This window comes from Sorex fumeus, unplaced genomic scaffold (assembly GCF_029834395.1).
Source record: "Sorex fumeus unplaced genomic scaffold, SorFum_2.1 ptg000162l, whole genome shotgun sequence".
Lineage (NCBI taxonomy): Eukaryota > Metazoa > Chordata > Mammalia > Eulipotyphla > Soricidae > Sorex > Sorex fumeus.
In genome coordinates, this window is record NW_026606219.1 from 1,129,742 (window position 1) to 1,154,450 (window position 24,709).

The following is a 24,709-nucleotide window of genomic DNA, read 5'->3' on the forward strand; positions in this document are numbered from 1 at the left end:
AGGAATTATTCCTGGTGGTGCTCAGGAAACATATGGGATGCTGGGGATTGAGCCTGAGCCAGCTGTGTGCAAGGTAATGATGCCTACACACTGTACTATTTCTCTGCCCCAGTTGTTGTAAGATTCTAAAAATAGACGTATCTTTTGCTTGTAGGAGTACTGGATTTGCAAAATTCCCAGCACTTTATCGTCCCCCAAGCTGCATCAAGAGTGACCTCTGATCTAAACGTTGCCAAGTATGCCCCCCATAAAACAACAAAAATCGATTCCATGATAATATTCTCAGCAACAATCATGTTGTTTAGGCATATGAATAGTTATTTTCTTTTAATATTTAATATTTTGTTCCTTGTTTTATAGACTAAGATTTCCAGAGGTGAGAAAGGACATTTTCTTTTTTCACCTTTAAATCTTTCAACTCTGAATTCTTTATCAGGGTGATGAAATTCCCTTTTATTACCAGTTTGCTGAGATTTTCTATCATGAATGCATGCTGAATTTGATACATGCTTTTATCATCAACTGATGTGATTGTTGGGTTTTCCATTTTTAGGCTTTCTATGGTTTATTAAATTGATTTTTGAATATTAAGCCTGAGACAAACCTCGTTTATTGTAAAATTATTCACAGAAAGGATGTTGATCTATAGTTTTATTTAAGGATTTTCTGGATTTGGTGTTGGGGCTTTATAAAATGTTTGGGAAAGATTCCTACTCCTGTTTTCTGGAAGATATCTTGTATAATTGGTGTGTCTTTTCCCCTTAAGTGTTTGTTTGAATTTGCTAGTGAAACCATCTGGACCTGGGCTTTTCTTTTTAAAAAAGAATTTTAAGGACCAGAATGATAGTACAGTAGGGAAGGCATTTTCCTTTCATGTGGCCAACCTGGGTTCCATCCCCGATTTCCCATATGGTCCCCTAAACATGCCAGGAGTGACTCCTGAGTGCAGAGCCAGGAATAACCCCTGAGCATCACTGGGTGTATCCCCCAAACCAAAAAAAATCTTTAAAGAATTTTAATAGAGATGCCTTTTTGCATTCCTTGATATTGGTAATAAAACAGGTTGTTTTTCTTTCTCATTCTTGCTAGGATTTATCAATTTCATCAGTCTTTCAAAGTTCACTTTTTAATTGATTTTTCTCTTTTCACTTTCATTGATTTCTTCTTTGTTTTAATTCTTTTTAATGTAGGAGTACTGCTATTTATTCAGTCATTGGTTAAGCTGATTGAATTGGGCATGAATTGCACATTACTTTTTTTGTTTAATTTTTTTAATTGAGTACCCATTACAAAGGTCTTTGTAATTGGGTTTCAGTCATACAATGATCCAGCACCCATCCCTCCACCAAAGTACATTTCCTACCACCAGTGTCCCGTTTCCTACCACCAGCCCCCAATCCCCCCCCCCCACGCCAACACCCTGCCTTCCTCTATGGGAGATACTTTCCTTCTCTCTCTCCTTTTCCTTTTGTGCATTATGGTTTGCAATGCAGGTACTAAGAGGTCCTGGTATTTGTTCAGGGTATTCAGCATTTTTATCGGAATGGTAAGGCTGAAGTAGCTTTTCATTGGGTAGCTGCTTTGGGGTGTGGATGTGACTGCCAAGGATTCCAGAAGTACAAGTTGGTGGGGGGAGGCATCCCATCCCGACCCTGAGAAAGCCTGGAGATTTCCGTCACAGAACCTGCATATCCAAATTTTCAGCAGATTATATCTTGGTGAGGTCCGTGGAGACAGTGGAGTCAGGCCAGGGGTATGGCAGCTATTTTGGATTGTGGAAGCAAGTGGCTGCCAGGGGCCCTGCTTGGGCAGGCACCAGACTTACCTGCCCCCCCCCAATATACCTTGGTGTGTTCAGCCATGTTCACGGGTCTGAGATTAACTGTGGCTTTTGATCTCTTTCCAGATTTATGGGTCTCTGAAGTAAAGCCACTAAATGAGCTTGTATAGCTGAGCTAGAGGTGGTTTGTGTTCATGGCTCCCACATACCTAACTAAGCCATTTAAACTATTGGTAAACTTGGCCCCAAGCTGTTAGGTCTAGTCAAAGGCACAGTGACAATTTGGGGGTGTCAGTCAGTCTCAAGGCACCATCAGGCTGCTGATGCATTTGCCCTGCTGGTACAGGTTGACCATATCCCCTTAATTATTTTTACTATTAACTTATTCCTTTTTCTGTTCCTCTAAGGAAGGAGTCTAGATTATTTTTCTTGGAAATTCTTTCCTAAAAGAATGTTTCTTCATATAAATGAACCTCTAAACACTGCTTCAGTTGCAATTTACAAATTTATCTTCACTTTTCCTTAATTTTAAGTATTTCATAGTTTTTCTTGAAAGTTTCTCCTTGATTCATGTATTAGATGTATATTATCTCACTTTGAAATACTTGGAATTTTCTGTTTTATCTCTTTGTCGATTTCTGTTTTTTTTGTGATCAGGGAACATATTCCTTATGATTTAAATTCTTTCACATTTGAGGTTTGTTTTATGACCTAGGATATAGTCAGTCTCGTTCAAAGACTATATATTCTTTTATTTTCTGGTAGTGTGTTCTATGCATGTCAGTTAATTTCACTTGGTTTATAATGGTGTTCAGATGATAATATTGCTAATTTTTTTGGTCGACTAGTTCTAAATATTAGAGTGTTACCTTCAGTTATAATTATGGATTTTTTCTAATTCTAACTTTAGGTTTGATATATTTTGCTTCAGATGTTTTAAAGCATTCTTGTTTGGCACTTACATCCTTAGGATTAAGTCTTTGGGGGTAAATTAATAATCTTTTTGGTTCTCAGGAGGCCTGGGGGCCCCAAGAGCAATTCTCAGGGCATCTAGGCCAGTGGTTTAGTGAAAGGACCTGAGGATACAATGCTGCTCAGAGTTTGTGGTGCCAGGGCCACCCAGAGAGTATTCAGGGGCCTACAGAGCTGCATCTGGAAATGTCTGGGGGTCCTTATGGTGCTGGAGATCAAACCCAGGTTGGGTAATGTCTCCAGACTTCCATATCTCACTTTTTCCCTGTGATTTTCTTTCCTCTGAATTGTTTTTTTTGGGGGGGAGGGGGATCAACGTATCATATTTTTTTTCATTCTTCGGCTTTCCACTTACCTGTATTATTATATTTAAAGTGACTTTAAAGAAATAAAGTGATTTTCCTATAAAGCAGTGTGTAGTTGGGTCATGTTTCTAAATCTGTTCTGACCAATCTGTTTTTTTAATTTTAGCATAGACCCTTACCTATAGTATAATTATTTTTATGCTTAGCTTAGGCCTGTAGTTTCTTTTCTTTGTGTTACTTCTGTTGTTCCCTCTTTTTCTACTTTATCGCCTTCTTATGGGTTATTTGAACTTTTTAGTACTTCTTTTTATCTATTGCAGACTTTTACTTTATCAGTGCATATTTTTGTGGTTCCTCTAGGCATTATAATGTGCATTCTTAGCTTTGTGGTCTACTTAAAATCATTACTTCCCTACTTCAAGAGGATGTAAAATCCGACCACTATATAGGTTTCTTTACCCTTCTCCTTAATATTGTAGATACATCCTACATATCACATCTATAATTTTTCAGAGTTCCTTCACACATTATCATTTATGCTGTCAGCTGCCAACCATATTTTAAAGAATTCAAGAAAAGACTTAAAAATTTATCAATTGTGTTGCTGCTTTTTAGTCCTGTTTTAAATTTCTTTCTGATAGTTTCCCAACTACTCAAGAACTTCTATATTAGTTTTTAGAGCAGGATCCTGACTATAAATTCTCATGGATATTTTTGCTGGATGTAGAATTATGTGTTTACAGTTCTTTTATTTCCAAACTTATACTACTTGTGCTACTTTGTTTTGACCCTTATGGTTTGTAGTGAAAAATACACTGTTATTCAAGTTGTACTCTTGTAAGATAGTGTTGTTTTTCTCTGACTGCTTTTAAGCTTTCTTTGTATTTATGTTGAACAGTTTAATTTGCATGTGTCTGGATGTGGATTTCACTGATTTTATTCTATTTGGAGTTTTTCCCTGTTAGCTATTCAAGTAATTAGCCTCTAGGTTCCAGAATTGACTGAAAGGATAATGAATGACACAAGACTTTGTTTAAAAGTGTCTTTGCATTATAGGGACTTGTACACATTAGACATAGAAATACATATCTCAGACAGAATTTAACATTGGTTTCGTAAATCATGTTTGTAATTCCAATTCTTTCAGTGATGTGGAAGGTGGCTGGAAATGGACTAGCATGGAGAGAATTGAGCTCCAAAGAGAATGAGTTTGTAGCTTTAAATACTTTGTGAATTGCAGGTCTATAATGTTCATTTTCAATTTATTTTTCCACCAGTCTGTTACTATGCATTCACAGAATTTGTGCCCCCCCCAACATGAAACTCTGACATAAATATATGTTGCAATGCTGTCTGAAGGAAAGTCAGAAAATTTGGCAGGAGGCATCAGGTTTTGGTTTGAGCAGGGATTGGTACATTGTAGCATGCCAACCAAATCTGGCCCACTACCCTTGCTTAGAGTGGGTTTTTCTGTTTTTAAGGTGTTGGGAAAAAACCTACAGAATGACATGTAAAAATTATATGGAATTCAAATTTCAGTTGTGTGTTTATTGAACCACAGCCATGTTCATTTGTTTACCTGTTATCAATAATTTATTTAATACTACAATAACAGTTGAACAGTAAGACAAAGAACAGTGGCCTGCAGAGAAAAAATTATTTACTGTTACTTTACAGAAAGTTAGCTAACTCCTAATTTAGAATAATATCTAGTAAATTGAGGGGTTTTTTTGCTTTATTGAGTCATACCTGGTGGTACACAGGGGTGTTACTCCTAGCTTTGCACTCAGGAATTACTCCTAGCAGTGCTCAGGGACCATGTGGGATGCCGGGAATCGAATCCCGTTTGGCTGCGTGCAAGGCAAATACCCTACCCAGTGTACTATCACTCCAGCCCCATTAAATTGAGTATTATGTCAGTGATCTGAACTGTATGAAAACAGAACTGTGTGAAAAAAGAATTCATTTCTCTCATTTCTTTACTCCCCTGCATCACTCACCCTGATTGTTGCTTCTGCAATAAACAACAAACTTGGGTTTGCTTTGTTCACACACCTTACCTGTGGTGATCATGCACATTTTTGGTTACCATGATCAACAGAATTGCACACTTGATTTTGGTACCAGGGATCCCAAATAGCAGAGCTGCTGAAGTCACCGTCAAATGTATGAAGTGATGCAGGAGATCAAAGACATTTGTGGGGGTCTATCACTGTATCACCCCAGGATCCTGTACCTTATTATTTGTTGCAGTCTCTTAATACTTAGATAAATATACACCTAGCAGTAGCAAAAATAATGTTTTATGTAGAGAGGCAGGGAACAAATTAAAAAAAGTGAGCAAATTTTAGACGTTAAGGATTTTTTGGGAGGGCATTATGTCAGAAATATACTTAAATTTCACTTGTAAAACATTTCCAGATTTATATTAATGAAAGCACTGGCAGTAAATACTATTTGTATTTTTAAAACTAAAACCCCAACTCCCCATCAAATAAAGGTAGAACCCAAATTTTTCTCTTTTAATAGTCTTAGGCATAAGAAAGGTAGTAGCTAAGTGTTTTTAACTGATTAAAGTTTTAGACACCTAAATACATACTAAATATTTTCAATCCTGAAGCAATATCCTACATTACCTATATATTTTTAAATGAATCCTTCAAGAAAGTGTGCTATTTTAGTCAAAATGGGTGAACGTGAAGGGCATTACGCTAAGTGAAATAAGCCAGGCATACATGCATGGTACTGTTTAATGTGGAGTTCTTTAAAAAGCCAGTCTCATAGAAATAGAGTACAATGGTATTTCAGAGGGCTAGAGGTGTCACAAATGAGGAAAGAGAGGTCGGTAAAAGAAAACTCTTTGTGATTAAAGAGGGTCAGCTATACAGCATGTTGACTGTATGAAGTTTGCTGAGAGTAGATCTTAAGAATTTTCACTTTAAAAACAAAGGTAACAGGTAATGGATCTGTTAATTAACTGTAGGGATCCTTTCACAGTGTGTACCAAACCATATTCTGTACTTTTAAATATATTTTAATTTTGTAAGTTATACTTTAGTAAAGCTGAGGGGGAAAATGAGGAGCGAGCTTTTTAAAAAATATATCTTAATTAGCCCTTCAAATCAGGAAAAATTGATTGCAAGTAAAACCAGAAATGCTTCTACCTCAATGTCTGAAGAAGATTGTTACTTGGAGATACTTGAGACATACAAGTATAAAGGACTCAGGGAGATTTTCTTGGCTGAAAGAGATAAAAGCTGTTATTTAAATTTTGTTTTCCTCCTTCTGAGTTGGGCTTTTTACTGGTCTAATTACCTGTTTGACTTCATTCAGGCTTCTTTTGTGGCACTCTTTTTCTATGACTTGTGACTTGTGAGGGGAAATGGCTGGTCACTTTTAGATGAAGGGGAAAACCCAACTCTAACCGGAAACATTGCCCCTTTCCTCTACACATAGAGTGGATCTTTCCCTTGCCTGCAGGACAGCTTTGTCAGCTTACTTTACAAGTCTTTTGAGATGATCATGGTCTCCCAGTCCCTGCCTTCTATATCAAGAACCAAATGAGCATGCCTGTGCTACATAAGTATTTTAGGGACCTGAAGAGAGTACAAAAGTTAAAATGCTTGGGGCTGGAGCAATAGCACAGCAGGTAGGGTGTTTGCCTTGCACGCAGCCAATCCGGGTTCGATTCCCAGCATCCCATATGGTCCCTCAAGCACCGCCAGGAGCAATTCCTGAGTGCATGAGCCAGGAGTAACCACTGTGTATCACGGGGTATGACCCCCCTCCCGTTGATCATCGATTTGCTCGAGTGGGCCCAGTAATGTCTCCATTGGAGACTTTGTTGTTACTGTGTCTGGCATATCAAATACTCTCGGTAGCTTGCCGGGCTCTCCGAGAGGGGCGGAGGAATCGAACTCTGGTCGGCCATGTTGGCTGCGTGCAAGGCAGACGCCCTACCTGCTGTGCTATCACTCCAGCCCCAAAAAGAAAAAAAAGTTAAAATGCTTATATAGCAGGAAACTTGTTGCCCTGACACCAGTTATGTTCAAATCCCAACACGATGTATGGTCCCATGAACACTACCAGGTACGCACCCCCCAAAAAAAGATGTTTTAGACCCAATTTCTGTTACCCAGTGAATTTAGGCTTCTTAAGTGGATTGCATTTCATAGAATTCTTAGAAACAACCAATTTTAAATGCACACTATGCATTAATTTCTAGGGTAAAATATTCTCTTGTTCGGAAACAGGTTTTTAGATGACAAAACTCTTTGTTCTGTGCATGCACATATATTTTCTTTTTTAAAGGAATTTTTTATTTTTATCATTTTATTGAAGTACTAGAATTTGCGATATTGTTCACTAGCGGTAGGGCGTTTGCCTTGCATGCAGCTGGCCCGGCTGAGCCAGGTTTGATTCCTCTGCCCCTCTCGGAGAGCCCGGCAAGCTATCGAGAGTATCTTGCCCACACGGCAAAGCCTGGCAAGCTACCCGTGACGTATTCAATATGCCAAACACAGTAACAATAAGTCTAAAAATGGAGACGTTACTGAGCCCACTCGAGCAAATTGATGAACAACTGGAGGACAGTGCAGTGCAGTATTTTTATACAGATGTCATTCCAACACCACACCCATCACCACTTTCCTCCCTCAGTGTCTCAAGGTGCATATATATTTGCTATAGCTATATTCAGTAACTATATATGTTAATTATAGGATCCATTGCTACCATAAAGTATAGTTGTCATAAAATACTCTGGGCTATACCACCTTAGAGATAAAACATGAATATGAGTAATAGTCAATCAAAGACTTTTGCTATTATAATTCTCCAGCTTCTAGAGCATATACATATACTCTTCAAACATACACACTTTACGCTGGATGCCTGCTATGTTTTTCTTTTCTTATTTTGTTTGTTCATTTGTTTTTTTGCCACACTCAGTGATGTTCAGGAGTTACTCAGGGCTCTGTGCTCAGAAATTACTCCTGGCCTGGTGGTGTTTGCAGGATCATGGGGGATGCCAGAGATTGAACCCAGATTGGCTATCTGTAAGACAAGCACATTTCCTGCTGTACTATATCTCTCTGGTTCCTCTGCTGTGTTTTTCTCCGATATTTTAGAACAGAGCTTCTTAAGCTTTTTCCACTCTTGACCCCTTTTCACTCAAAATTTTTTTCACCTAAACCTGGGTATATAAAATAGATATAAAAATGAAACATTTACTAATAATTATAAGCAAGTTTATTTAAAATACATTTTAAGATTGTTATAACCCCCCACTTTCAGTTATGTAACCTCCATATGGGTTTTCCAGTCACAGTTTAAGAAGCTAGGCATTGGGCCAGAGAGAAAGTACAAGAGTAAAGAACTTTGCTTGCAGTACATTTGACCCTGGCTTAATCCCTGGCACTGTACGTGGTTCCCTGATTACCTCCAGGAGTAGTTACTGAGCACAGAGCCAGGAGTAAGATCTCAGCACAGCCAGGTGTGACCCAGCCCCCCACCTCCACCCCACAAGAAAGAAGCTAGACTTTTAGAACAGTTATTTTCAACTACTAGGTTCACAAAAATTTCCTGCTGGTCTACCATAGAGCTACTTAGGTCTATGGTCTACCATAGAGCTACAGGTGTTCCTGTGTTTTGTAGCAAAAATATTCTTATTACAAATAATGGAGTTTTAATGCTCATTTATTTGCAGAAAAGTGTTGTACCATATCCGATGGTGCATATATTCCTATTCCTCATATTTCACTGAGGAGATTTTAGATGTATGAAGCTAAAAATTTAATTTCTTCCTTTACCTAAACTAGGCCATCTCCTGCTTTCATCCGAGATATTGGATTTAACTTGTCATCTTCCTACCTATCCATTCTATTATGTACAGCCTGTACCCACTTCATGTTTAAGTGGTTGGCCTATTTCGCCAGCACAGCTACTTCATAAAAGTTGATTGTCATTCCTCCCCAAACCGTCATTTGCATTTGTATCCCTTTTCCCCTGCCTTTTTTTCTAGCTTCCTGAGGCAGGAGCTTACATTATTTATTTGAATCTTTTTCTTCTTTTCCAATGTGAACATTTAGTTCTATTAATTTCCCTCTCAGCACTGATTTGTGTCCCACAATTTTGATTTGTTGTATTTTCATTTTCATGCAATTCAGTGTCATATATATGTATATATATATATATATATTACTTTCCACTCATATCCTTATAATTGAAATAAGTTCTGGTAGAATATAGATGGATTGTATTTTTTTTAATTTTTATTAGTGAGACACCATGAGGTACAGTTGTAGACTTAAAAATTTTTGTGCTTGGGTTTCAATTATACAATGATCAAATACAAAATTTGATTGTATTTTTTAAACTCAGTCTGCCAATCTCTTGAAATTAGTTTATTCAGAACATTTGTACTTGCTGATCCTCCAAAGATCAGTAAAATGTCTGTTCATAGAATAAATCTAGATTTGTTCCTGACTTCTTCCTAAGTCACTTTTATATGACATCATAGAAAGCTTACCTAAATGAAGAGTTAAATGTTTCTGGAAGGCCTAAACCTTATTTTGCCATATAGCAAGTTTATGAGCTTGGGAAAACGTTACCATTAAAAATGCTCACTGAGGGGCTGGAGCAATAGCACAGCGGTTAGGGCGTTTGCCTTGCACGCGGCCAACCTGGGTTCGATTCCCAGCATCCCATATGGTTCCCTGAACACCGCCAGGGGTGTTTCCTGAGCACAGAGCCAGGAGTAACCCCTGTGCATTGTCGGGTGTGACCCAAAAAGAAAAAACAAAAAAAATGCTCACTGAGGGCTGGAGAAATAGTACAGTAGGTAGGACGCTTACCTTGAATGTGGCCAACCCAGGTTTGATGGTTAGCAACCCATATGTTCCCCCCAAACACTGTCAGAACTAATTTTTCACTGCATAGCCAGGAGTAACCCCTGGCTATGTACATTGCCAAGTGTGACCCAAACACATACACACACACACACACACACACACACACACACACACACGAATGCTCAGCAAGAGACTAGAGCTATAGTGCAGCCGGTAGGACATTTGCCTTGCACATGACTGAACTGGGTTCAATTCCTGGCACTCCAAATGGTCCCCTGAACTCCACCAGTGATCCTCTGAGCACAGAGCCATGAGTACTCACAGATCCCTTAGCACAAAGCCTCAACACTGCCAGGTGTGGCTCAAAAACAAAAAACAGTGCTCAGGGCTTGATACTAGAGACACACAGATAATATATGCACACTCCTTGCCTAACAGTAATTTTTTGTGGTTTATTCAATCACAGTGCGATACACAGTTACAAAGTTGTTGATACTTTGGTTTCAATAGTGGTTTGGGGACATTAGTGGTGGCAATGTACATTGATAAAGGGACAGGTGTTGGAAGATTATATGACTGAAGCAAGCTACTTTTTTATAGTGTAGGAGCACTGCTATTTATTCAGCTATTGATTAAGCTGATTGAATTGGGCATGAACTCCACATTACTTTTTTAAATTTTGGTGGGGGGGAACAGAGCGATAGCACAGCGGATAGGGCATTTGCCCTACAAGCGGCCAACTCAGGTTCAATTCTTCTGTCACTCTTGGAGAACCCAACAAGCTACCAAGAGTATCCTGCCCGCATGGCAAAGCCTGGCAAGCTCCTGGTGGCATATTCAGTATGCCAAAAACAGTAACAAGTCTCACAATGGAGACGTTACTGGTGCCCGTTCGAGCAAATCAATGAACAATGGGAGGACAGTGCTACAGTGCAACAGTGCTTTTTAAAAATTTTTTTAATTTTATAAGTTCACAATGTTTGATTACATTTAATATTCAAACACCAATCCCACCATCATTATACCTTTCCACCACCAAATTCGGGATGTTTCCATCCCAAACCCCAATCCCTGCCCCAAAATACAACAAAAATAATATATTTCATATTGTCTGTTATGAAGAACTGCTGAACATGCTTGCAAAAAAGTGTTCATATAGGAAACAGTGTGAAGATTGTTCTACTTTGGCAGGAACCATTAGGACATTCTATAGGATATTACTAACATGTTAAAGTTTGGGTGATGTGATCTTTGGTATATATATATGAAAATATGTATATATGCATATATATTTTCCTCTATGACTTGTTGCCTACTATCTGAACCCCATCAAATGTGAAGTAATTATGGAGAATGCATAGGGAGTGTCTTAGGATGTGTCACAGTCACATGGTCCAGGAATATGTTTGCTCATATGTGAGGCTCAGCCTGAGCGTGTGGGGAGTAGCCTTGAGTGTGGAAGCGGTTGGGTTGTGGAGGTTTTTGGCTGCTGGAGCTGGATTCCTTGGGGTGGGGAGGGCTCTCACCCGCCCCCCTCTGGGGTGCCCCAGTGAAGACAGCCTGGTGAGGGGTCAGGGCATTCTGCTGTGCTCTTTCAGGGGTTTTATAGTCCTTGGGTCTTAGCTGTTAATGAGATTACAAGGCACCAGGTGCAGTTTGTGGGTGTGACTGCCAAGCTACTGGAAAACTGGGGAGCTGGGTGGTGGAAGCCCAGTCCTGATCCAAGCGGGTCTGGGATCTCAGTCATGGGTTCCCACCTACCTCTGCATTACAGGCCCTAACTGCATCTTTTGATATCTTTTGAGATTTATGGGTCTCTGAAATAAGGTCAATAAATGAGTTAATATATCTTAGCTGGAGGTGGTTAGTGGGTGTGTCTCCCACATACCTAACTTTTGGCCATTTAATTTCTTGGTGAAATTGGCCCCAAGTTGTTGAGGTCTGGCCAAAGGCACAGCAGCAATTTGGGCTATCTGGAAGTCTGAAGGCACCATCAGGCTGCTGATGCACTTGCCCCCAGGTACAGGTTGACCTGCTGATGGCACCATACCCCCTAACAGTAATTTATAGTCAAAGGAAGACACATAGAAGTGACCAGATAACTACAGCATATAAATATAGTAGCGGTTAGTAGGGGCTTTATACCCATCTGTGGGTGGGGGGATTTGGAAGGAAGATTTCCAATTAGAAGTGAAGATAATGGTAAATTTTATTATTTTTTATTGAATCACTGATACAGTTATCACTTTCATGTTTGAGTTACAGTTATACAATGATCAAATACCCATCCCTCCACCAGTGCACATCCTCCATCACCAGTCTCCCGATATACCCCTTCTTTCTCAACCTCCCCCTGCCTCCATGGCAGACAATTTCCCCCAATAATGTTAAATTTTAAGTAACAAGTGGAGATTGACCACATAAAAGGGAGCAGCAGAGGAATTTTCTTTAATTTTTGAATTTTTGTTCATGTTTAAGGAAAGATTAGCAATACAGTCAGGAAAATAAACTCAGTAGCCATCTACCCCTAGGCATTTATATTGTATAATCTAGATGTTCTTGGGCTTTGATTTTGCATGAGTGGGGGGCCTCCCAAGCAAGATTTGGTGGACACACAGACCTTATCTAGTAATGCTTTGATATTCAGACAACTGGGCTGAATGGTTCAAAGCTTTTGCTAGTGATGTGAAAATGTTGAGATCCCCCAGTGCTGGGTACCAACTGGACTGCCCTGAAGTGCAGGGGCTGCAGGGGATGGGGAGCGTGGGAACACTGGTCAAGGGAAGTTAACACTAGTGGTGGTATTGGTGCAGAAACATTGTATTTCTTTGTTTTTTTTGTGGGGATTTTTTGTGGGGAGGTTGTTGTTGTTGTTGTTTTTCTTTATGGGTTACACCTGGCAATGCTCAGAAGTTACTCCTAGCTCAGAAGTTACTCAGGAATTACATGTATGAGCTTCTGGGTTTGTTCCCCATCACCTCAAAGAAACAAAAAGAAACAAGACTTCATCCATACAATCATGTGTTCTAACACTGAGATATAATATCCCTGACACTGTCCCCACCCCAGTCTGTGGGAGTTTTGAAGATTAAGATCACTAAAATTAAGATTTTGACCTCTGTTCACCATGGATTAGGAATCAGTTCTTGGACCATTAAGCTCTGATAATTGCTAAGGTATGTGAAAATGCCTTTGGAAAGTCCCTCCTTTAAATGAAGGATCACATAAAAGAATGTAGCTCTAGGGGCTAGAGTACAGGGATTAAGTTACTTGATTTGTATGTATCTGACTCTGGTTCTATCTGATTCCTCAAACATCACCAGGGTATTCCAGGTAATTCCTAACACCACAGAGTCCAAGCAGCATCACTGGATCCCTGCATTGAACACTCTCCTAGTTAGCCAGAAGCCACAAGGAGGAGCTCCCACAGCACTGCTTGGACTCCACCAAAAAAGAATATAAGTCTACAGCTTTGTCCTGGACTTACGTGGGATAATGAACCAATCTTATTTAAGGATCATTTTATTTTTGGAGATCAAAAGAGGCCAGCTTCTTTGATATTGAATCCTGAAATTTGGCAAGTGTAAAGGATACCTATGTTTTCCCTGTTTTTTTGTGTGTGTGTTTGTAACTGATTTTTTAATTTTTTTTATTTTTAATTTTTATTAGTGAGACACTATGAGGTACAGTTGTAGACTTACAAATTTTTGTGCTTGGGTTTCAATTATACAATGATCAAATACCCATCCCTCCACCAGTGCCCATTTCCCACCACCAAGGATCCCAGTATCCCTCACACCCCCCATCCCCCCATCCCACCCTGCCTCTGTGGCAGGGCATTCCCTTTGGTTCTCTCTCTCCTTTTGGGTGTTGTGGTTTGCAAAAGAGGCATTGAGTGGCAATCATGTTTGGTCTATATTCTACTTTCAGCATGTGTCTCCTATCCAAGGAGGATCCTCCCAACACCCTTTATTTGGTGCTCCCTTCTCTATCTGAGCTGCCTTTTTCCCTAGCATGTGTGGCTGGCCTCCAAGCCATGGATCAAAATTCCTGGTACTAATCTCGGCCATTCTTGGGTGTTAGTCTCCTATTTTGTTACTTTATGTTCCCCAGATGAATGCAATCTTTCTATGTCTATCTCTCTCTTTCTGACTCATTTCGCTTAACATGATACTTTCCATGTAGTACTACTTGTATGTAAATTTCATGACTTCATCTTTTCTAACAGCTACATAGTACTCCATTGTGTAAATGTACCAAAGTTTCTTTAACCAGTCATCGGTTCTCGGGCACTCAGGTTTTTTCAGATTCTGGTTATTGTAAAGAGTGCTGCAATGAACAAACAAGTGCAGATGTCACTTCGACTATACTTTTTTTGCCTCTCTGGGATGTATTCCAAGGAATGGTATTGCTGGGTCAAATGGGAGCTCAATTTCTAATTTTTGGAGAATCGTCCATACTGTTTTCCAAAAGGACTGAAACAGTCGGCATTCCCACCAGCAGTGAAGGAAGGTCCCTTTCTCGCCACATCCGCACCAGCACCAGTTGCTTTTATTCTTGTGGATGTGGGTCAGTCTCTTCAGAGCACATTCTTGATTGTTTTCAGCAGTCAGATGTCTCATGTTGTTTGCTGAAGTCTGGTTCTGCTCTTTCAGATGATGAAGCTCCTGCTCTAGCTATTTGCACTGACACAAAGCAGCATCCCGTTCTTCTATCACAGCATTCATTTCTTCTGCAGTTATTCTCTTTCTGCGTTCCTTGGTCTTGTAGATTCTATCCACAATTATAGCTCCATTCTTCTGAATGGCTATGCCTGTGTCTGCATTGTTTATTCTGTTAAGTAATTCCTGTAATGTTATGTCATTTTCTTCAGGGTTAATATTTTCTAGCGCTTTTAGAGACATTTCCATATGCTTGGCTCGTGCAATTGCTTCATCTCACTCCTCATCAGCTAACTGTAGTTGTGAAAGAATAGCTTCATCATGCTCTCTCTGAGCAAAATAGACTTCTTCAACCAGAGCTGCTGTTTTTCCAGCAATTTGAGCTTCTGTCGCTTTCTCCTGGAGTTCCAGCTTAAGCTTTAATAATCTTTTTTATCTTCACTAGTGAGTTCTTCTTGAAGCTTTTTATTGCTTGCTCTGAGAATGTCCAATTCTTTCATAAAAAATGTTACTGTCTCCTCTGTATTTAAGTCTGAAATAACTTGAGAAGGAATCATACATTCATAATGCATATCATTATTTCTATTTCCCATCATGTTGGAATTCACAGCAGTGTGGTCATCAGTCTCATCACCTGGAGATGGACAGCTGACCTGAAAATTTCTTAAGCTTTGTTCTGTCAGTTCTACTCCCTCATATTTGGCTTCGTTAACTAATTCAGTGAAATTCTGATGTGTGCTTCCCCTAGAATTCATAGTTGGCTGTTCATCTGGTTTTGTACTTTTATCTTCTTCTATTATGCCTTGTTCAAGGTAACCATGGGCTACATATGAAGGAGTCTTATTCCCATTTTGGATGTCAAAATAAAATGCCTTTTGACCAGTCTTCCATTTGTATTTTTTAAAATATTTTTATTAGTGAAACACCATGAGGTACAGTTATAGACTTATAAATTTTTGTGCTTGGGTTCCAGTTATACAATAATCAAGTACCCATCCCTCCACCAGTGCCCATCCTCCACCACCACGTGTCCCAGCATCCCTCCCACCTCCCATCCCCCCGTCCCACCCTACCTCTGTGGCAGGGCATTCCCCCTTGTTCTCTCTCCCTTCTTTTGGGTACTGTGTTTTGCAAGAGAGGCACTGAGTGGCAATCATGTTTGGTCTATAGACTACTTTTAGCATGCTTCTCCCACCCTGGGAGGGTCCTCACAACACCCTTTATTTGGTGCTATCTTCTCTATCTGAGCTTCCTTTTCACCTAGCACGTGTGGCTGGCCTTCAAGTCATGGAGCAAAATTCCTGGTACTAATCTCAGCCATTCCTGGGTGTTAGTCTCCCGTTTTGTTGCTTTATGTTCCACAGATGAATGCAATCTTTTTGTGTCTGTCCCGCTCTTTCTGACTCATTTCGCTTAACATGGTACTTTCCATGTAGTACCATTTGTACTATTTGTATGTAAATTTCATAACTTCATCTTTTCTAACAGCTACATAGTACTCCATTGTGTAAATGTACCAAAGTTTCTTTAACCAGTCATCTGTTCTCGGGCACTCAGGTTTTTTCCAGATTCTGGCTACTGTAAAGAGTGCTGCAATGAACAAACAATTGCAGATGTCAATTCGACTATACCTTTTTGCCTCTCTGGGATATTTTCCCAGCAGTGCTATAGCTGGGTCAAATGGCAGATAAAATTCTAATTTTTTGAGAATCGTCCATACTGTTTTCCAAAAGGGTTGGACCAGCCGACATTCCCACCAGCAGTGAAGGAAGGTCCCTTTCTCGCCACATCCGCGCCAGCACCAGTTGCTTTTGTTCTTGTGAATGTGGGCCAGTCTCTGTGGTGTAAAATGATATATCATTGTTGTTTTGATCTGCATCTCTCTGATGATTAGTGATGTAGAGCATTTTCTCATGTGCCTTTTTGCCATTCGGATTTCTTCTTTGCGAAAGTTTCTGTTCATTTCCTCACCCCATTTTTTGATGGGGTTGGGTGATTTCTTCTTGTGGAGTTTAACCAGTACCTTGTATATCCTTGATATCAACCCCTTGTCGGATGTGTATTTGGTGAATATCCTTTCCCATTCTGTAGGCTGTCTTTGTATTTTGGTCACTGTTTCTTTTGAGGTGCAGAAGCTTCTTAGTTTAAGATAGTCACATTTGTCTATCTCTTTTTTCACTTGCTCGGCCAGTGGCGTGACATCTTTGAAGATATCATTAGCTTCAATATCATGGAGAGTTTTGCCAACTTTGTCTTCAATAAACATTATGGATTCCGGTCTGATGTTGAGGTCATAAATCCATTTCGATCTTACTTTTGTGCATGGCGTTAGGCAGAGATCTGAGCCCACTTTTTTGCATGTAGCCGTCCAGTTTTGCCAGCACAATTTATTTATTTATTTATTTTTACAAAACTTTCAAGTTTAAGTCTCAGTCATACAATGATCAAACACCTGTCCCTTTACCAGTACATATTTTCCACCACCAAGAAGCCCAATATAAGCCCCCCACCCCACCCCTCCCCATGCCTGTGAGGAAGATGATTTCCACTTAACTTTCTCTCTATTTTGATCACATTCATTATTATTTTTTTGATTTACAATTTTTTGTGCTTGGGTTTCGATTATACAATAATCAAATACCCATCCCTCTATCAGTGCCCATTTTCCACAACCATGGATAATATCCCTCCCACCCACCCCCCATCCCACCCTGCCTCTGTGGCAGGGCATTCCCTTCTGTTCTCTCTCTCCCCCTGGGTGCTGTGGTCTGCAAAAGTCATTGAGTGGCAAACATGTTCAGTCCATAGTATACTTTCAACATGCATCTCCCCTCCTGGAAGGATCCTCCAAACACACTTTATTTGGTGCTCCCTTCTCTATCTGAGCTGCCCTTTCCCCTAGAATGCTGGGCTGGCCTCTAAGCTATGGAGTAATCTTCCTGGTGCTGATCTCAGATATTCTTGGGTATTAATCTCATATTTTGTTACTTTATATCCCCCAGATGAATGCAATCTTTCTATGTCTATCCCTCTCTTTCTGACTCATTTCGCTTAGCTTGATACTTTCCATGTTGTACCACTTGTATGTAAATTTCATGACTGCATCTTTTCTAACAGCTACATAGTACTCCATTGTGTAGATGTACCAAAGTTTCTTTAACCAGTCATCTGTTCTTGGGCACTCAGGTTTCTTCCAGTTTCTGGCTATGCCAGCACAATTTATTAAAGAGGCTTTCCCTGCTCCATTTCACTTTTCTTGACCCCTTATCGAAGATTAGATGATTATATGCTTGGGAGGAGATATCTGTATATTCAACTCTGTTCCATTGGTCTGAAGCTCTGCCTTTGTTCCAGTACCATGCTGTTTTAATGATTACTGCTTTGTAGTAGAGCTTGAAGTTAGGTAAGTTGATTCCTCCCATTTTCTTTTTCCCAAGAATCGCTTTCGCTATTCCCAGGGGCTTATTGTTCCATATAAATTTCAGGAGTGTTTGCTTCATTTCTTTGAAGAATGTCACGGATATCCTTATAGGGATTGCATTGAATTTGTACAGTGCTTTGGGAAGTATTGCCATTTTGACAATGTTGATTCTCCACATCCGTGAACATTTTTCCATTTCCTCGTTTCCTCTTTTGTTTCCTGAAGTAGCGTTTTGTAGTTTTCTTTGTACTGGTCCTTTACTTCCTTAGTTAAGCTGATTCCCAGGTACTTGATTTTCTGGGGCACAATTGTGAATGGGATTGTTTTCTTCATGTCACTTTCTTCTCTTTCACTATTTGCATATAGGAAAGCCATGGATTTTTGGGTATTGATTTTATAGGCTGCCACTTTACTATACAAGCCTATTGTTTCTAGGAGTTTCTTGGTAGAGGTTTTAGGATTCTCTAAGTATAGTATCATATCATCTGCAAATAGTGAGAGCTTAATTTCTTCTTTCCCTATCTGGATGCCCTTAATATCTTTTTCTTGCCTAATCGCTATTGCAAGTACTTCAAGTACTATATTGAACAATAGTGGAGAGAGTGGTCATCCTTGTCTCGTCCCTAACCTTAGGGGGAAGGCTCTCAGTTTTTCCCCATTGAGGATGATGTTTGCTGTAGGTTTGTGGTAGATGGCTTTAACTATATTGAGGAAAGTCCCCTCTATACCCATTTTGGCAAGGGTTTTCATCATGAATGAGTGCTGGATCTTGACAAAAGCTTTTTCTGCATCTATTGATATAATCATATGATTTTTATCTTTTCTTTTGTTGATATGATGGATTATGTTGATTGATTTCCAAATGTTGAACCATCCTTGCATCCCTGGGATGAATCCCACTTGGTCATGATGTATGATCTTTTTGATGAGTTGTTGAATTCTATTGGCTAGTATTTTGTTGAGAATCTTCGCATCCGTGTTCATCAGGGATATCGGCGTGTAGTTTTCTTTTCTTGTGGTGTCTTTGTTTCCTTTTGGTATTAGATATGGGCTTCATAGAAACTGTTTGGGAGAGTTTCTGTTTTTTCAATTTCCTGGAAAAGCTTGAGAAGAACTGGCAATAGGTCCTCTTTAAATGTTTGGAAATATTCGCTGGTAAATCCTTCTGGGCCTGGGCTTTTGTTTTTGGGAAGACTTTTGATTACTGTTTCAATTTCCTTGATGTGAATAGGTCTATTCAGGTACTCTATATCTTCTTGATTCAGCTTTGGGAGATGATAGGAATCCAGGAATTTATCCATTTCTTCTAGGTTCTCGTGTTTCGTGGCATACAGACTTTCAAAGTAGTCTCTGATGATCTCTTGAATTTCTTTAGTTTCTGTTGTGATATCCCCATTCTTGTTTCTGATTCGATTTATTAGGGCTCTCTCTCTCTGTTTCTTTGTGAGTGTTGCTAGTGGTTTATCTATCTTATTTATTTTCTCGAAGAACCAGCTCTTGGTTTCATTGATCTTTCGGATTGTTTCTTTGTTTTCCATGTCGTTGATTTCTGCTCTAAGTTTTATGATCTCTTTCCTTCTGCCTGATTCAGGCTCTTTCTGTTGATCCTTTTCTAAGGTCTTGAGCTGTGAGGTCAAGTTGTTTATGTGCATCGTTTCTACAGATCTAAGATATGCTTGCAGAGCTATAAAATTTCCCCCTTAATACAGCTTCCGCTGAGTCCCATAAGTTCTGGTAGTTTGTGTCTTCATTCTCATTTGTTTCCAGGTATCTGTTGATTTCATCCTTGACTTCGTTCCTGACCCACTCGTTGTTCTGCATCGAGTTGTTTAATTTCCAGGTGTTTGATTTGGTTCTCCGTGTCTGTGTGTGATTCACTTCTATACTCAGTGCATCATGGTCCGAAAAGATGGCTGATACTATTTCTATCTTCCTGATTCTGTTGAGGTCTGTTTTGTGTCCTAGTGCATGGTCTGTTTTGGAAAATGTTCCGTGCGCACTGGAGAAGAATGTGTATTCTTTCTTTTTGGGGTGTAAAGCCCTGTATAGGTCAATAAGCCCTCTCTCTTCTATTTCTTCTTTCAAAGCCAAGAATTCCTTGCTGGGTTTTGTTCTTGTTGATCTTTCCAGAGGTGATAAGGCGATGTTGAAGTCTCCAAGTACTATTGTGTTGGTAGCGATGTCCTCCTTAAAATCTGTTAGCAGTTGTTTTAAATATTTAGCTGTTCCCTCATTAGGTGCATATACATTTAAGAGTGTGATTTCTTCCTGTTGTACGTATCCCCTGATGAAAAGAAAATAGCCTTCACTGTCCCTTCTCATCTTTTTCAACGTGAAATTAATGTTGTCAGATACTAGTATGGCCACCCCAGCTTTTTTGAAGGAGCTGTGTGCTTGCAGGATTCTTTTCCATCCTTTGACTTTGAGTCTGTGTTTGCTCTGGCTGTTGAGATGAGTTTCTTGTAGGCAGTAGAATGTTGGGTTCTGTCTCTGTATCCATTTTGCCACTCTGTGTCTCTTAAATGGTGAATTTAGACCGTTGACATTGAGAGAGAATATGGTTATGGGGTTTTGTGTCATGTTTCTGTGAGGGTATGTTGTGGTTGTAGGGTTTGTCTTGTCTTATAGTAACCCCTTTAGCCCTTGTTTTAGGTTTGGTTTTGAGTCTATGAAGTTCCTGAGCTGCTGTTTATCTATAAAATAGTGTACCGTTCCTTTGATTTTGAGGGAGAGTTAAGCCGGATAGAGTATTCTTGGTGAAGCATTCATTTCCGTGAGTTTTTTGACTATTATCTCGCCACTGCCTTCAGGCTTGGAGGGTTTCCTCTGATCGGTCTGCTGTGAATCTAAGGGGTGCTCCTTTGTATGTGATTTCCTTCTTTGCCCTTGCTGCTTGCAGTATTGTGTCTCTATCGGCAGCATCGATCATTCGAACTATGATATGTCTTGGAGTGTTTTTGTTCGGGTCTCTTTTAGCTGGCACCCTTCGGGCTCCTTGAACCTGAATGGCTGCATTGTGGAGCTCTGGGAATTTTTCAGCAATGATTTGTTTGACGGTGTTTTTTTCGTTGGGATTGTTTCCCTGAGCTTCAGGTAGTCCCATGATTCTAATGTTGTTCCTCTTGGAATTATCTGCTAGGACTCTGATTTTCTGTAGAACTATTTTGAGATCCCTTGCCACTGTTTGTTGTTGCGTGTTGGCTTGGTGCAGCTGATCTTCCAGCTCACTGATTCTCTCTTCAGCTGCAGTCATTCTATTGTTAAGAGAAGAGACTGAGTTTCTTATTTCATCTACGGAATCTTTTAATCGTGACATTTCTGCTCTCATTTCTTCGCCTAATTTGTCAATTTTTTATGTGGTGTTACTGGCTGTCTGTCTGACTGTTTCATTGAGTTGATTGAACGTCTTCATGACTTTCCATCAGAATTCGATGTCAGAGAGGTCCCTTAGGTGAGCAGTATCTACAGAATCTTCTAGATTATTTTCGTTGTCCTCCCCTTGTGGTGGGGATTTTCTTTGTTTCTTCATATTGCTGAGTAGGTTGGGGACTAGATTCCTTGGGGACTAGGATCCTTAGTATGGGTAAACAACCCATGGCCGCATTGGCGGCCGCCCGCCAGATAACAGGCCACGCCCACTTCTGAAGTCACGCACACTTGTGAAGAGGCCACGCCTCTACAGAAACCTGGGTTTGGGATGAGATGGGCGCCGCGTGAGGAGTGAAGAGGGGAGGGCAGACACTCAAAACTGCTTTTCTCCAGGCGTCTGGGTCTTGCAGGGAGAGATGGAAGTCTTGCAGGGAGAGATGGAAGTCCCGGGGTCTTGCAGGGAGAGATGGAAGTCCCGGGGTCACGAACCGCTGTTTTCCCTGTTTTATTGGCTTTGGTTTTGACTTAATGTGTTCCTAGTCACTGATAACAAATATTTAGGTTAAGTATCAAGTATTATTGATAGTTAAGGAGACAAGTGAGTACTACAAAGGGGTAAAAGGTATGGTGATGGTAGTGCACAGAGATACAACCTTGAATATAGATACATATAGCAGGTAAAGTCTTAATGTGTTCCTAGTCACTGATAACAAATATTTAGGTTAAGTATCAAGTATTATTGATAGTTAAGGAGACAAGTGAGTACTACAAAGGGGTAAAAGGTATGGTGATGGTAGTGCACAGAGATACAACCTTGAATATAGATACATATAGCAGGTAAAGTCTATATGTAGTCTATATAGAGAGTCTATAAGTAGATATATAATGTACATAAAGAAAAACAAGTCAGTATTATACAACTCTTAATAATCTCAAGATGAATATATCATTTAACCAGTGAATAGGTCAAGAAAAACATTACCAACACACCTCAAGGGGAAGTACTATGTTTTAATATGTATTTTCCTGAAGCCTTTATTGAACAGCTTTTCTTATTTTAATGACATTTGAATATCATCTTATGAAAGAGCCTGGTGAAGAATTTTACCTTTTCTTTTCTCTTGAGCGATAGCACAGCGGGTAGGGCGTCTGCCTTGCACGCAGCCAACATGGCCGACCCGAGTTCGATTCCTCCGCCCCTCTCGGAGAGCCCGGCAAGCTACCGAGAGTATTCGATATGCCAGACACAGTAACAACAAAGTCTCCAATGGAGACGTTACTGGGCCCGCTCGAGCAAATCGACGATCAACGGGAGGGCCTTTACCTTTACCTTTACCTTTTCTCTTGAGTAATAGCACAGCGGTAGGGTGTTTGCCTTGCACGCAGCCAACATGGCTGACCCGAGTTCGATTCCTCCGCCCCTCTTGGAAAGCCCGGCAAGCTACCGAGAGTATCTCGCCCGCATGGCATAGCCTGGCAAGCTACCCATGATGTATTCGATATGCCAAACACAGTAACAAGTCTCACGATGGAAACGTTACTGGGACCACTCGGGCAAATCGATGAACAACGGGAGGACTGTGACCGTTTTCTATTGAGTAATCTGTCTTATTAATTTACTGGACATAGTAATCTCATTGTTTGCACCTATTGACTTTTTTACATTCACTTGATTGACTTCCCGTTAACTGTCAATTTGCTCCAGCGGGCGCCAGTAACATCTCAATTTGTCCCTGTCGCGTGCTAGTGTAGCCCAATGGCGTCTATTCGTTCTAGGAACATGAAGAGCCTCAAACCGATCGTTCATGATCTTGATGAAGAAGTCTGACCTTTTGGTAGGTGGGTGGCCACGTGGTCTTTTGACATCACATGGAATCCAGTCGGTAACAGCTCTAGTCCAGCAATCATCTCTTAATCTCATTACGTGACCAGCCCCTCTGATTTTTGATGCCTTGGCAAACGAGACAGCATCCCTGATTCTTGATCATTGATGGAGGTTGAAACTCCGGATTCTTTCTCTCATTTGAGTGAAATGTGATACTCCAAACATAGCTATTTCAATTCCTCTTCGGGAGACCTGAATACTGTTCTCATCCAGTTTTCATAGGGCCCAGGTCTCTGAGGCATATGTTAATGCAGGAAGAACAGTGGAATCGAAGAGATGTGCCCGGAGCCGGAGGTTTTTCGTCCTCTTAGCTATTTCGTCAACGCTCTTGAAGGAGTTCCAAGCCGCTCTCTTCCTCCTGCACAACTCAGGTGCCAGGTCATTCATCGTGTTGACTTCTCAACCTAGGTACACATAACTGTTGCATTTGGAGATGGTCGTTCCGTTGAGAGCGAATGGAGCGTCAGGAATGAGGCTGTTTCTCATAAACATTGTCTTCGTGAGATTCAGCTGTAGTCTGACCTTTCCACGCTCAAGGTCGAAGTCAGCCAGCATTTGTGCATCTTGGCTAATGTTTGGTGTTATTAGAACAATGTCATCAGCAAAGCGGAGGTAGTGTAGTTGCCGACTATCTATCTTCACTCCCATTCCTTCCCATTCCAGTTGTCACATGATGTCCTTGAGGGTGACACTGAAGAGTTTCGGTGAAATGGTATCACCCTGCCGAACCCATCTCTTGACATCAATGATTACTTCTTTGTAAAATGGTGAGATCCTGGTAGTGAATCCATAATACAGCTCATGGAGGATCCTGATGTATTGAGTTTGAATGCCCTGATTGGCTAGGGCTACAATGACCGCTTCCATCTCAACAGAATCAAAGGCCTTCTTTAAATCAATGAACGTTAGACAGAGCAGCATCTGGAACTCCCTAGAAACCTCAATGAGCTTGATTATCATGTGGATATGGTCGATGGTTCTGTATCCTTTGCAGAACCCGGCTTGCTCACATGGTTGTAGATGACAGACAATAGGCAGATTGGGCGATAGTTGCCAATGTCGTGGATGTCTCCCTTCTTGTACAGTAGTACAGACCTGCTGGTTTTCGATTGGGACAGAACCCTGCATTCTGATAGGTAGTGTGTGAAGAGCCGAGCCAACGTACTGATGAGTACTGGTTCTTCAGGTGTTCAGGTCTGGCCTTGTCTGGGCCGGGTGCTGTTCATTTCTTTACCAACAGAATGGCGTGTCGGATTTCAGAAGGGGGAACATTGGGAACGACATATCCATCCTGTGGAATTTGGTATGTCAGCAGGTGGACATGGCTATCGAAGAGATTTGAGTAGAAGTCCTTGATAATCTTCTCCATTGCCCTTCTGGAAGATGGGATAGAACCATCAGGACGTCGGAGGGCAGACATCTTGGTCTTGTAGTTGGCGAAGGACAGGCGGGCGTTACAAATGCT

The 24,709-nt window shown here is 40.5% G+C and overlaps 1 protein-coding gene and 1 pseudogene across 2 annotated transcripts in view; one reads left to right on the top strand and one right to left on the bottom strand.

Annotated features, from left to right (window-relative positions):
• The window catches only part of JADE3 (jade family PHD finger 3), a 211,645-nt gene that overhangs the window by 24,398 nt on the left and 162,538 nt on the right, over positions 1–24,709 (top strand). The window lies entirely within an intron of this gene.
• LOC130016637 (mirror-image polydactyly gene 1 protein-like) lies at positions 14,465–15,460 on the bottom strand (annotated as a pseudogene).